Here is a 13,895-nt window from a genome sequence, read left to right on the forward strand (position 1 = left end):
AGTTTAGTATAAAAACTACTTTTAGTGATTTATTTCACATCTCTGGAACATATTATGTAACTTTTACGTTCTAAGACCTCCATGGGAGGCTGGCCACTCGGCCATGTCTACCCTATTTTCACTTATGTATTTTCAACGATAGAGTTTCTACACACCATAGATTAAGGTGTGGAGCTCTGCTGTTCCTCATGAATTAATGCAAAGTACTATTGTTTTTCTATTCAGCTCAAGCGTATTTCTTCTCTAAGATATTCATTCGCACACAAGAACATGATGAATGTGATGATTATATGACGCTTATCACCATTCTCATTTATGAACGCGTGCCTGACAAATACTTCCGTTCTACATGAAAGCAAGCTTGAATGTATATCTCTTAGCCTCCTGATTTACGATCAGAGTCTTCGTGGTATAGGCTAGAATTATTGGCGGCCATTCTTGAGATCCGAAAAGTCTAAACCTTGTCTGTGGTATTCCGAGTAGGATCTAGAAGGGATGGCTATGACGAGCTTCAAACTCGCGAATGCTGGGCATAGTGACAGATGCAAAAGGATTACTGAATCCTATTCCAGCATGATCGAGAACCGACAGATGATTAGCCGTGCGGTGACAGCACATTTGGACCATTTTCACTGAGAGGACGGGATGTAGCCATTGACAACGGTGATGCCCAACATACAGCTTGCCATGGAAAGGAGTATGAAGGATTGGATAAAGCAGTAAGAAAGCAGAGGTTTAGAAGGAATAAAAGCAGCTCCATATGCTTATCTAAAATTCTCACCAATGAATTACATAAGTATCTCTATCTTTATTTTACGTTTTATTTATCTTTTAATTATTAAAACTCTATAACCATTTGAATCCGCCTGACTGAGATTTACAAGGTGACCATAGCTTGCTTCAAGCCGACAATCTCCGTGGGATCGACCCTTACTCACGTAAGGTTTATTACTTGGACGACCCAGTGCACTTGCTGGTTAGTTGTGCAAAGTTGTGACAAAGAACTAAGATTATGAACGTGCGTATTAAGTTTTTGGCGCCGTTACCAAGGAATGAATGATCACGATTTTGTGTACCAAACTTCTTCATGATTGTCTTTGCTTGGGGTTCCTTCCTCTACAACCTTTCCACTTCTTAGAGTAATGGCTTTGCCTTCCCCTCTTGGGTTAGCCATGGTATCACTGGGAAATGTGTGTGTGGAAAGTGGGATTTGCTTTGATAAAATCCCCACTTGTGCTTCCAACTTTGAGATCGCTGCGCCTTGATTTTTCAGATTTGACCTGTATTCTTCTTGATTAGCGTCTATCCTTCTTTCAGTTTGTCCTTGTCTGTCCATGAGGGTGGAGACTGCCCCTGTAATCTGTGATGGCAGTTGTGCTATTGCAGCCTCCATCCTCTCAAAGTTGCTCTTAATTTCACATGGTTGCATAGTTGAGGATGGTGCATCTTGATTGAGGTTGTTGTGTATGGGTTGGTTGCTATGGTATGATGTATTTTCTGAGTTATGGTAAGGTCTATGGTTCCCTGTTTGATGATTGGGATTGTGGTTGAAATGCTGATTTGATGAATAAGGTTTGTTGTGGACCTGGTTGTGGTTTTGTTGATTTCCCCACCCAAATTTTGGGTGGTTCTTCCAACCTGGGTTGTATGTCTTAGAGTGTGGGTCATATGGTGGTCTGGATGAATTGTTCACATAATTAGCTTGTTCCCAGTCACCTTCAGATTCTGGTGTATTCCTTTCTTGCTGAGGAGTTTGGTCTTGAACGACTGAGGCTTGATTGGCCTCCATCCTCTTGGTTAGAGCTGTTATTTGAGCTGCAATTGCCTTGTTCTGAGCTAACAAAGCATCTACAGAGTTGAGTTCTAGCACTCCCTTCTTCTGAGTCCTTTTTGAAGCATAGAAATACTCATTTTCAGCTACAGTTTCCATGACATCTATGACCTCTTCAATGGTTTTCTTTTTGTTGAGTGAGCCTCTTGAAGAATGATCCACTGCCTTCTTTGCTTCATAGGATAGCCCCTCATAAAAGATATGTAGTTGTACCCACTCATTAAACATTTCTGGTGGGCATTTTCTTGTCAGATCTTTGAATCTCTCCCATGCCTTATAGAGTGTTTCTCCATCTTGTTGTCTGAAGGTTTGTACCTCAGCTCTCAGCCTGTTGATTCTTTGTGGAAGGTAAAATCTTGCAAGGAATCTATTCACGACCTCCTCCCATGTAGTTAGGCTATCCTTGGGGAATGATTCCAACCACTTTGCTGCCTTATCTGAGTGAGAAAGGGAACAAGAGTAGTTTATAGATGTCAGGGTGTACCCCGTTGGACTTTACAGTATCACATATCCTCAAGAATGTGTTGAGATGTTAATTAGGGTTTTCTTGGGCACTTCCTCCATTGGTGTGCGAAATCGTGATCATTCCTTCCTTAGTAATGGCGCTAAAAACGCAATACGCACGTTCATGTTCTTAATTCTGTTTCACAATTTTCTTACAACTAACCAGCAAATGCACTGGGTCGTGAGTAAGGGTCGATCCCACGGAGATTGTCGGCTTGAAGCAAGCTATGGTTACATTGTAAATCTCAGTCAGGTGGATTAAACTGATTTTATGAATTGATAAGTATAAGATAAATAAAATATAAAATAGGATAGTGGTACTTATGTAATTCATTGGTGAGAATTTCAGATAAGCGTATAGAGATACTTTCGTCCCTCTGAACCTCTGCTTTCCTACTGTCTTCATCCAATCTTTCCTACTCCTTTCCATGGCAAGTTGTATGTTGGGCATCACCGTTGTCAATGGCTACCTTCCGCCCTCTCATTGAAAATGGTCCAAGATGCTCTGTCACGGCACGACTATTCATCTGTCGGTTCTCGATCATACTGGAATAGGATCCATTGATCCTTTTGCATCTGTCACTACGCCCAGCACTCGCGAGTTTTAAGCTCGTCACAGCCATCCCTTCCCAGATCCTACTCGGAATACCATAGACAAGGTTTAGAATTTCTAGATCTTAGGAATGGCCGTCCATGGGTTCCAACTTATACCACAAAGACTCTAATATCTCGGACTCGGTCCCCTGTATTAGATATCCAGAGATATCCATTCAATCTAAGGTAGAACGGAAGTGGTTGTCAGGCACGCGTTCATAAGTTGAGAATGATGATGACTGTCACGATCATTACATCCATCATATTGAAGTGCGAATGAATATCTTAGAAGCGGACTAAGTTGAATTTAATAGAAAAATAGTAGTACTTTGTATTAATTCATGAGGAACAGCAGAGCTCCACACCTTAATCTATGGAGTGTAGAAACTCTACCGTAGAAAATACATAAGAACAAGGTTCAGGCATGGTCGAGAGGCCAGCCCCCATGAAAGTCTAAGATAGCATAAAACTAATCAAAGATCCCCTATAAAGATAGTAAAAAGTCCTATTTATACTAAACTAGTTACTAGGGTTTACAGAAATGAGTAAATGATGCAAAAATCCACTTCTGGGGCCCACTTAGTGTGTGCTTGGGCTGAGCATTGAGCTTTACATGTGTAGAGGTCTTTCCTGGAGTTGAACGCCAGTTTGTAACCTGTTTCTGGCGTTTAACTCCACTTTGCAACCTGTTTCTGGTGTTTGACTCCAGAATGCAGCATGAAACTGGCGTTCAACACCAGTTTACATCATCTATCCTTAATCAAAGTATGTACTATTATATATTGCTGGAAATCCCTGGATGTCTACTTTCCAACGCAATTGAGAGCGTGCCATTTGGAGTTCTGTAGGTCCAGAAAATCCACGTTGAGTGCAAGGAGGTCAGAATCCAACAGCATCTGCAGTCCTTCTTCAACCTCTGAATCTGATTTTTGCTCAAGTCCCTCAATTTCAGCCAGAAAATACCTGAAATCACAGAAAAACACACAAACTCATAGTAAAGTCCATAAATATGATTTTTATTTAAAAACTAATAAAAATATACTAAAAACTAACTAAATCATACTGAAAACTATGTAAAAACAATGCCAAAAAGCGTATAAATTATCTACTCATCACAACACCAAATTTAAATTGTTGCTTGTCCCTAAGCAACTGAAAATCAAATAGGATAAAAAGAAGAGAATATACTATAAATTCCAAAATATCAATGAAACTTAGCTCCAATCAGATGAGCGGGACTTATAGCTTTTTGCCTCTTGAATAGTTTTGGCATCTCACTTTATCCATTGAAGTTCAGAATGATTGGCATCTATAGGAACTTAGAATTCAGATAGTGTTATTGATTCTCCTATTTCAGTATGTTGATTCTTGAACACAGCTACTTTATGAGTCTTGGCCGTGGCCCTAAGCACTTTGTTTTTCAGTATTACCACTGGATACATAAATGCCACAGACACATAACTGGGTGAACCTTTTCAGATTGTGACTCAGCTTTGCTAAAGTCCCCAATTAGAGGTGTCTAGGGTTCTTAAGCACACACTTCTTTTTACTTTGGACCTTGACTTTAACCGCTCAGTCTCAAGTTTTCACTTGACACCTTCACGCCACAAGCACATGGTTAGGGACAGCTTGGTTTAGCCACTTAGGCCAGGATTTTATTCCTTTAGGCCCTCCTATCCACTGATGCTCAAAGCTTTGGATCCTTTTTATTTACCCTTGCCTTTTGGTTTTAAGGGCTATTGGCTTTTTGCTCTTGCCTTTTGGTTTAAAGAGCTTTTGGCTTTTTCTGCTTGCTTTTTCTTTTTTTCTTTTTCTTTTTTTTCCGCTTTTTTTTTCTTTTTCTTTTTTTTTCTGCAAGCTTTTGTATTCACTGCTTTTTCTTGCTTCAAGAATCATTTTTATAATTTTTCAGATTATCAAATAACATTTCTCCTTTTTCCTTATTCTTCAAGAGCCAACATATTTAACATTCATAAACATCAACTTCAAAAGACATATGCACTGTTCAAGCATTCATTCAAAAAACAAAAAGTATTGTCACCACATCAAAATAATTAAACTAGTTTCAAGGATGAATTCGAAACCCTGTACTTCTTGTTCTTTTGTAATTAAAACAGTTTTCATTTAAGAGAGGTGATAGATTCATGGGACATTCATAACTTTAAGGCATAGACACTTAGACACTAATGAACATATAGTGAAGACACAAACATAAATAAAACATAAAGCTCAAAAACCAAAAAACAGAAAATAAATAGACAAGGAGATTAAGGAATGAGTCCACCTTAGTGAGGGTGACGTCTTCCTCTTCTTGAAGAACCAATGGTGCTTTTGAGCTCCTCTATGTCTCTTCCTTGTCTTTCTTGCTCCTCCCTCATAGCTCTTTGATCTTCTCTAATTTCATGGAGGATGATGGAGTGCTCTTGGTGCTCCACCCTTAGTTGTCCTATGTTGGAACTTAATTCTCCTAGGGAAGTGTTGATTTGCTCCCAATAATTCTGTGGAGGGAAGTGCATCCCCTGAGGCATCTCAGGGATTTCATGGTGAGGAATCTCCTCATGCTCATGTTGAGGTCCATGATCTCTTGTTTGCTCCATCCTTTTCTTAGTGATGGGCTTATCCTCTTCAATGAGGATGTCTCCCTCTATGTCAATTCCAGCTGAATTGCAGAGGTGGCAAATGAGGTGAGGAAAGGCTAACCTTGCCAAATTAGAGGACTTGTCAACCACCTTGTAGAGTTCATGAGGTATGATCTCATGAACTTCTACCTCCTCCCCAATCATGATACTATGGATCATGATGGCCCGGTCTACAGTAACTTCAGACCGATTACTAGTAGGAATGATTGAGCGTTGAATGAACTCCAACCATCCTCTAGCTACTGGTTTGAGGTCAAGCCTTCTTAGTTGAACCGGCTTGCCTTTTGAGTCAATTTTCCATTGAGCTTCCACACATATGTCCATGAGGACTTGGTCCAACCTTTGATCAAAGTTGACTCTTCTAGTGTATGGGCGTGCATTTTCTTCCATTATTGGTAAGTTAAATGCCAACCTTACATTTTCTGGACTGAAAGCTAAGTAATTCCCCCGAACCATGGTGACCCAATTCTTTGGATTCGGGTTCACACTTTGATCATGGTTCCTAGTGATCCATGCATTTGCATAGAACTCTTGAACCATTAAGATCCCGACTTGTTGAATGAGGTTGGTGAGAACTTCCCAACCTCTTCTTTGAATCTTAAGTCGGATCTCCGGATACTCATTCCTTTTGAGTTTGAAAGGAACCTCAGGGATAACTTTCTTCTTTGCCACAACTTCATAGAAGTGGTCTTGATGGACCTTAGAGATGAATCTCTCCATCTCCCATGACTCAAAGGTAGAAGCAATTGCCTTCCCTTTCCTCTTTCTAGAGGTTTCTCTGGCCTTAGGTGCCATGAATAGTTATGAAAAAACAAAAAGCTATGCTTTTACCACACCAAACTTAAAATGGTTGCTCGTCCCCGAGCAAAAGAAGAACGAAAGAAGTAGAAGAAGAAGAAAAATGGGGGAGAGAGAGAGAGATGGTTTCGGCCAAGGGGAAGAAGAGAGGGTTTTGTTGTGTGAAAATGAAAAGGGAATGAGGGGTTTATACAGGAGTGGGGAGGGGTTCAGGGTTCGGCCATTTAGGGTTGGGTTTGGGATGGAAATTATTTTGAATTTAAAGGTAGGTGGGGTTTTTGGAGAAGAGAGGATTGATGTGATTGGTGAAGAGGTGATGGGAAAGAGTGATTGAGTTGATTGGTGAAGGGTATTTTGGGAAGAGAGTTATGGAAAGGTGTGAAGAGGAGAAAAGAAGTAGGTGGGGATCCTGTGGGGTCCACAGATCCTGAGGTGTTTGAGGATTTCCCATCCCTTCACCTTTTAGGCGTGTAAATGGCCCTATATATGCAATCCTGGCATTTAACGCCAGACTGCAGCATGTTTCTGGCATTAAACGCCACTTCTTTGCTTGTTTTGGGCGTTCAACGCCAGTCTATAGCATGTTTCTGGCGTTGAACGCCAGTATAGTGCATGTTTCTGGCGTTAAACGCCAGTATGATGCTTGTTTCTGGCGTTTAATGCCAGCTTTCCTCTGGGTGCAATCCTGGCATTTATACACCAGACTGCTGCTTGTTTCTAGCGTTTAACGCCAGTTTCATGCTCTATTCTGGCGTTAAACGCCAGCCAGATACTCCTTACTGGCGTTTAAACGCCAGTAAGCCCTTCCTCCAGGGTGTTTTGTTTTCAGTGCTGTTTTTCATTCTGTTTTCGATTTTTCAGTAGTTTCTCTGACTCCACATGATCATCAACCTAATAAAACATGAAATAACAAAGAGAAAATAAAATAAAAATGATTAAATAACATTGGGTTGCCTCCCAACAAGCGCTTCTTTAATGTCAATAGCTTGACAGTGAGCTCTCATGGAGCCTCACAGATAATCAGAGCAAGGTTGGAACCTCCCAACACCAAACTTAGAGTTTGGTTGTGGGGGTTCAACACCAAACTTAGAGTTTGGTTGTGGCCTCCCAACACCAAACTTAGAGTTTGACTGTGAGGGCTTTGGTTGACTCTGCAGTGAGAGATGCTTTTCATGCTTCCTCTCCATGGTTACAGAAGGAAATCCTTGAGTTTTAAACACAAGGTTGTCCTCATTCAGTTGAAGGACCAACTCTCCTCTGTCCACATCAATCACAGCTGTTGCTGTGGCTAGGAAGGGTCTTCCAAGGATGATGGATTCATCCTCATCCTTCCTAGTGTCTAGGATTATGAAATCAGCAGGGATGTAAAGGCCTTCAACCTTTACTAACACGTCCTCTACTTGTCCATAAGCCTGTTTTCTTGAGTTGTCTACCATCTCTACTGAGATTCTGGCAGCTTGCACCTCAAAGATTCCCAATTTCTCCATTACAGAGAGTGGCATGAGGTTTATCCCTGACCCAAGGTCACATAGAGCTTTCTCAAAGGCCATGGTGCCTATGGTACAAGGTATTAAGAACTTTCCAGGATCCTGTTTCTTCTGAGGCAATGTCAGTTTATCCAGATCACTCAGTTTATTGATGAGCAAGGGAGGTTCATCTTCCCAAGTCTCACTACCAAATAATTTGGCATTCAGCTTCATGATTGCACCAAGGTACTTGGCAACTTGCTCTTCAATGACATCTTCATTCTCTTCAGAAGAAGAATACTCATCAGAGCTCATGAATGGCATAAGGAGGTTCAATGGAATCTCTATGGTCTCTAGATGAGTCTCAGATTCCTTTGGTTCCTCAGAGGGAAACTCCTTATTGATCACTAGACGTCCCAAGAGGTCTTCCTCACTGGGATTCATGTCCTCTCCCTCCCTTGTAGGTTCAGCCATGGTGATTAAATCAATGGCCTTGCACTCTCTCTTTGGATTTTCTTCTGTATTGCTTGGGAGAGTACTAGGAGGGGTTTCAGTGACCCTTTTACTCAGCTGGCCCACTTGTGCCTCCAGATTTCTAATGGAGGACCTTGTTTCATTCATAAAACTTAAAGTGGCCTTAGATAGATCAGAGACTATATTTGCTAAGTTAGATGGATTCTGCTCAGAGTTTTCTGTCTGTTGCTGAGTGGATGATGGAAAAGGTTTGCTATTGCTAAACCTGTTTCTTCCACCATTATTAAAGCCTTGTTGAGGCTTTTGTTGATCCTTCCATGAGGGATTATAGGTGTTTCCATAGGGTTTACCCATGTAATTCACCTCCGCTATTGCAGGGTTCTCAGGATCATAAGCTTCTTCTTCAGAAGATGCCTCTTTAGTATAGTTGGATGATTCCTTCAATCCATTCAGACTCTGAGAGATCATATTGACTTGCTGAGTCAATATTTTATTCTGAGCCAATATGGCATTCAGAGTAACAATTTCAAGAACTCCCTTCCTTTGAGGCGTCCCATTACTTACAGGATTCCTCTCAGAACTGTACATGAACTGGTTATTTGCAACCATGTCAAGAGTTCTTGAGCTTCTGCAAGCGTTTTCTTTAGGTGAATGGATCCACCTGCAGAATGGTCCAATGACATCTTAGATAGTTCAGACAGACCATCATAGAAGATATCCAGGATGGCCCATTCTGAAAGCATGTCAGAAAGACACCTTTTGGTCAGTTCCTTGTATCTCTCCCAAGCTTCATAGAGGGATTCACCTTCCTTTTGTCTGAAGGTTTGAACATCCACTCTAAGCTTGCTAAGCTTTTGAGGAGGAAAGAACTTGGCTAAGAAAGCCGTGACCAGCTTATCCCAAGAGTTCAGGCTGTCTTTAGGTTGAGAGTCCAACCATACTCTAGCTCTGTCTCTTACAGCAAATGGGAAAAGCATAAGCCTGTAGACCTCGGGATCAACCCCATTGATCTTAACAGTATCACAGATCTACAAGAATTCAGTTAAGAACTGAAAATGATCTTCGGATGGAAGTCCATGAAACTTACAGTTCTGTTGCATCAGAGAAACTAATTGAGGTTTCAGGTCAAAGTTGTTTGCTCTAATGGCAGGGATTGAGATGCTTCTTCCATGTAAATTGGAATTTGGTGCGGTAAAGTCACCAAGCATCTTCCTTGCATTGTTATTATTTTTGGCCATGTTGTCATCTTTTTCGAAAATTTCTGTCTGATTTTCTCCAAAGAGTTGTGCTTTAGCTTCCCTTAGCTTCCTCTTCAGAGTCCTTTTAGGTTCAGGATCAGCTTCAACAAGAATGTTCTTATCCTTGTTCCTGCTCATATGAAAAAGAAGAGAACACAAAAAAAAATATGGAATCCTCTATGTCATAGTATAGAGATTCCTTTATGTGAGTATAATAAGAGAAGAATGTAAGAAGGAGAAGAGAAAAACTCGAACAAAGAGAGGAAGATAGTGTTCGAATTTTGGGTGGAAGAGAAGTGTTAGTAGATGAATAAATAATTAGAAGCAGATGAGAGAGAGGAAATTTCGAAAATTAAATAAATTAAAATTAAAATATTTTTGTTTTTAATTTGAAATTAAAATAAAATTCGAAAATTAGAAAAGAAATAAAATTAAAATTAAAAATTAAAATAATTAATTAATTAAAAATAAATTTTGAAAAAGAGGGAAGGAATTTTCGAAAATTAAAGGTAGAGAGTTAGTTAGGCAGTTTTGAAAAAGATAAGAATCAAACAAAAAGTTAAGTGGTTAATTGGAAAAGATTTGAAAATCAACTTTTGAAAAAGATAAGAAGTAAAAAAAAAGATTTTGAAATCAAATTTTGAAAAAGATGTGATTGAAACAAAAAGATAGGATTGATTGAAAAAGATTTAAAAAGGAAATTAAAAAGATTTGATTTTTGAAAATTAAAGTTGATTACTTGACTAACAAGAAACTAAAAGATAGGATTTTAAAATTTAAAGAATGAACCTTTCTTAATAGGTAAGTAACAACTTGAAATTTTTAAATCAAAATATTAAAAGTTAGTATTAATTTCGAAAATATGAGATAAAAATAAGAAAAAGATTTTGAAAATTAATTTGAAATTTTCGAAAATTATGAAAAAAGTGAAAAAGATTTGATTTTTGAAAAAAGATTTTTGAAAAAGATAAGATTTTCAAATTGAAAATTTGACTTGACTCATATGAAACAATTTGATTTTTAAAAAGTTTTGAAAAAGTCAATCAAAATTTTCGAAATTTATGAGTGAAATAAGGGAAAGATATTTTTTTGATTTTTGAATCTTTAATGATGAAAGAGAAAAACAATAAAAAAGACTCAATGCATGAAAATTTTGGATCAAAACATGTGATGCATGCAAGAACACTATGAATGTCAAGATGAACACCAAGAACACTTTGAATGTCAAGATGAACACTAAGAACTTATTTTTGAAAAATTTTCAAGAAAAGAAAACATGCAAGACACCAAACTAAAAAAATTTTATTCTTTAGACATTAATGATTCAAGAATGCATATGAAAAACAAGAAAAGACACAAAACAAGGAAATAGGAAGATCAAACAAGAAGACTGGCCAAGAACGACTTGAAGATCATAAAGAATGCAATGCATGAAATTTTCGAAAATAATTTTTAGAAAATTAAAAAGATACAATTGACACCAAACTTAAAAGTTGACTCTAGACTCAAGCAAGAAACATAAAAATAATTTTTGATTTTATGATTTTGTAAATTTTTTTTTTTGTATTTTTCGTAAATTAAAAGAATAAAAACAAAGACTTAAAATTAAAATAAAATTACCTAATCTGAGCAACAAGATGAACCGTCAGTTGTCCAAACTCGAACAATCCCCGGCAACGGCGCCAAAAACTTGGTGTGCGAAATCGTGATCATTCCTTCCTTGGTAATGGCGCTAAAAATGCAACACGCACGTTCATGTTCTTAATTCTGTTTCACAATTTCGTACAACTAACCAGCAAGTGCACTGGGTCGTCCAAGTAATAAACCTTACGTGAGTAAGGGTCGATCCCACGGAGATTGTCGGCTTGAAGCAAGCTATGGTTACCTTGTAAATCTCAGTTAGGCAGATTAAACTGATTTTATGAATTGATAAGTAAAAGATAAATAAAATATAAAATAGGATAGTGGTACTTATGTAATTCCTGCTGTCTTCATCCAATCTTTCTTACTCCTTTCCATGGCAAGTTGTATGTTGGGCATCACCATTGTCAATGGCTACTTCCCGTCCTCTCAGTGAAAATGGTCCAAGATGCTCTGTCACGGCACGGCTATTCATCTGTCGGTTCTCGATCATACTGGAATAGGATCCATTGATCCTTTTGCGTCTGTCACTACGCCCAGCACTCATGAGTTTTAAGCTCGTCACAGCCATCCCTTCCCAGATCCTACTCAGAATACCACAGACAAGGTTTAGACTTTTCGGATCTCAGGAATGGCCATCCATGGGTTCTAACTTATACCACGAAGACTCTAATATCTCAGACTCGGTCCCCTGTATTAGATATCCAAGAGATATCCATTCAATCTAAGGTAGAATGGAAGTGGTTGTCAGGCACGCGTTCATAAGTTGAGAATGATGATGACTGTCACGATCATCACATCCATCATATTGAAGTGCGAATGAATATCTTAGAAGTGGAATAAGTTGAATTGAATAGAAAAACAGTAGTACTTTGTATTAATTCATGAGGAACAGCAGAGCTCCACACCTTAATCTATGGAGTGTAGAAACTCTACCGTAGAAAATACATAAGAACAAGGTTCAGGCATGGCCGAGAGGCCAGCCCCCATGAAAGTCTAAGATAGCATAAAACTAATCAAAGATCCCCTATAAAGATAGTAAAAAGTCCTATTTATACTAAACTAGTTACTAGGGTTTACAGAAATGAGTAAATGATGCAGAAATCCACTTCTGGGGCCCACTTGGTGTGTGCTTGGGCTGAGCATTGAGATTTACACGTGTAGAGGTCTTTCTTGGAGTTGAACGCCAGTTTGTAACCTGTTTCTGGCGTTTAACTCCACTTTGCAACCTGTTTCTGGGTTTGACTCCAGAATGCAGCATGGAACTGGCGTTCAACGCCAGTTTACGTCATCTATCCTTAATCAAAATATGGACTATTATATATTGCTGGAAATCCCTGGATGTCTACTTTCCAACGCAACTGAGAGCGTGCCATTTGGAGTTCTATAGCTCCAGAAAATCCACTTTGAGTGCAGGGAGGTCTGAATCCAACAACATCTGCAGTCCTTCTTCAACTTCTGAATCTGATTTTTGCTCAAGTCCCTCAATTTCAGCCAGAAAATACCTGAAATCACAGAAAAATATACAAACTCATAGTAAAGTCCAGAAATGTGATTTTTATTTAAAAACTAATAAAAATATACTAAAAACTAACTAAATCATACTGAAAACTATGTAAAAACAATGCCAAAAAGCGTATAAATTATCCGCTCATCATCCATATGAGCAATTGTTCTGAAAAAGTGTGAAGAGTTGAGGCTTCAGCTCAAAATTATTGGCATGAATTGTTGGCTTTAGGATGCTGCTGCCACAGTTTCCTGGGTTTGGGTTGATGTAGGAGCCTAAGACTCTCCTTTCTTGCGCAACATGATTTACTGGGCCTTCTCTAGCATGGTTGTGAGCTTTTTCTTCATGGTGGTTCTCCATATTCTCCTCCATGTTTGTTTCAAAATACTCTTTGTCTTCCTCAGCACCAACGACTCCCTTCCCTCTTGCTTCCCTCCTTAATCTAAGGAAGGTCCTCTCAGGTTCAGAATCAAAGGAAGTTGAAACCCCGCTTCTTCTACCTGTCATAGAACCAACAAGGCAAAAAGCAAGAAAGAAAATGAATGAAGAAATTACTCTTGTTAGAGTGGTTGTTAGTGTGAGTGGTGCAATTAATCAAACAGTTAGAAGAGTGGAAATATGGATGATGAATAAAAATAATCAAAGAAGAAAGAAATAGGACTCAAAATAAAAAAATAAAAGGCGCTAAATAAAATAAAACAACAAAGAATCTAAATTGCTTAATCTAGCTCTCCAATCAATATAATCACTGTCAAATTTAAGCCAATCCCCAGCAAAGGCGCCATAAAACTTGATGACCGAAATTCACACCCTAATCAAAAATTGGTGAATTAGTTCTTTTGGCAAGCGCACCAAAATTATCGTCAAGTAATAACCCATAGTGGAGTGGGATCGTATCCACAGAGATTGGAAAATTCAAGCAGTTTTAATTAATTGATGAATTAGTCAAGTGGATCAATAAGATTGTGAGGTGCAGAATTGTAAATGACTAGAATATAAAGAAAAGCAATAAAGTGCAGAAATAGAAATGGCAGAATGTAAAGTGCAGAATCATAAATGACTTGAATGTAAATGGGAATAGGGGATTGCTGAATGTAAAATTAAGCTGTAAAGAAATGGATAGATAAGAATGGGGAAATTCATTGAGATTGGGAGATGTTGTCTCTTTGGATCAAATCTAGCTTATATCCTCTTCAATCATGC

General features: G+C 38.6%; 1 non-coding gene across 1 annotated transcript; it reads left to right on the forward strand.

Annotated features, from left to right (window-relative positions):
• Positions 1-9,043: 9,043 nt before the first annotated feature.
• On the forward strand, positions 9,044-9,151 carry LOC148571417 (small nucleolar RNA R71). Its single transcript, XR_015908343.1, has one exon. It is a non-coding gene; the product is annotated as a small nucleolar RNA R71 (small nucleolar RNA).
• Positions 9,152-13,895: the final 4,744 nt, after the last annotated feature.

Source organism: Arachis ipaensis, chromosome B3 (genome assembly GCF_059453495.1).
Source record: "Arachis ipaensis isolate K30076 ecotype BB chromosome B3, ASM5945349v1, whole genome shotgun sequence".
Lineage (NCBI taxonomy): Eukaryota > Viridiplantae > Streptophyta > Magnoliopsida > Fabales > Fabaceae > Arachis > Arachis ipaensis.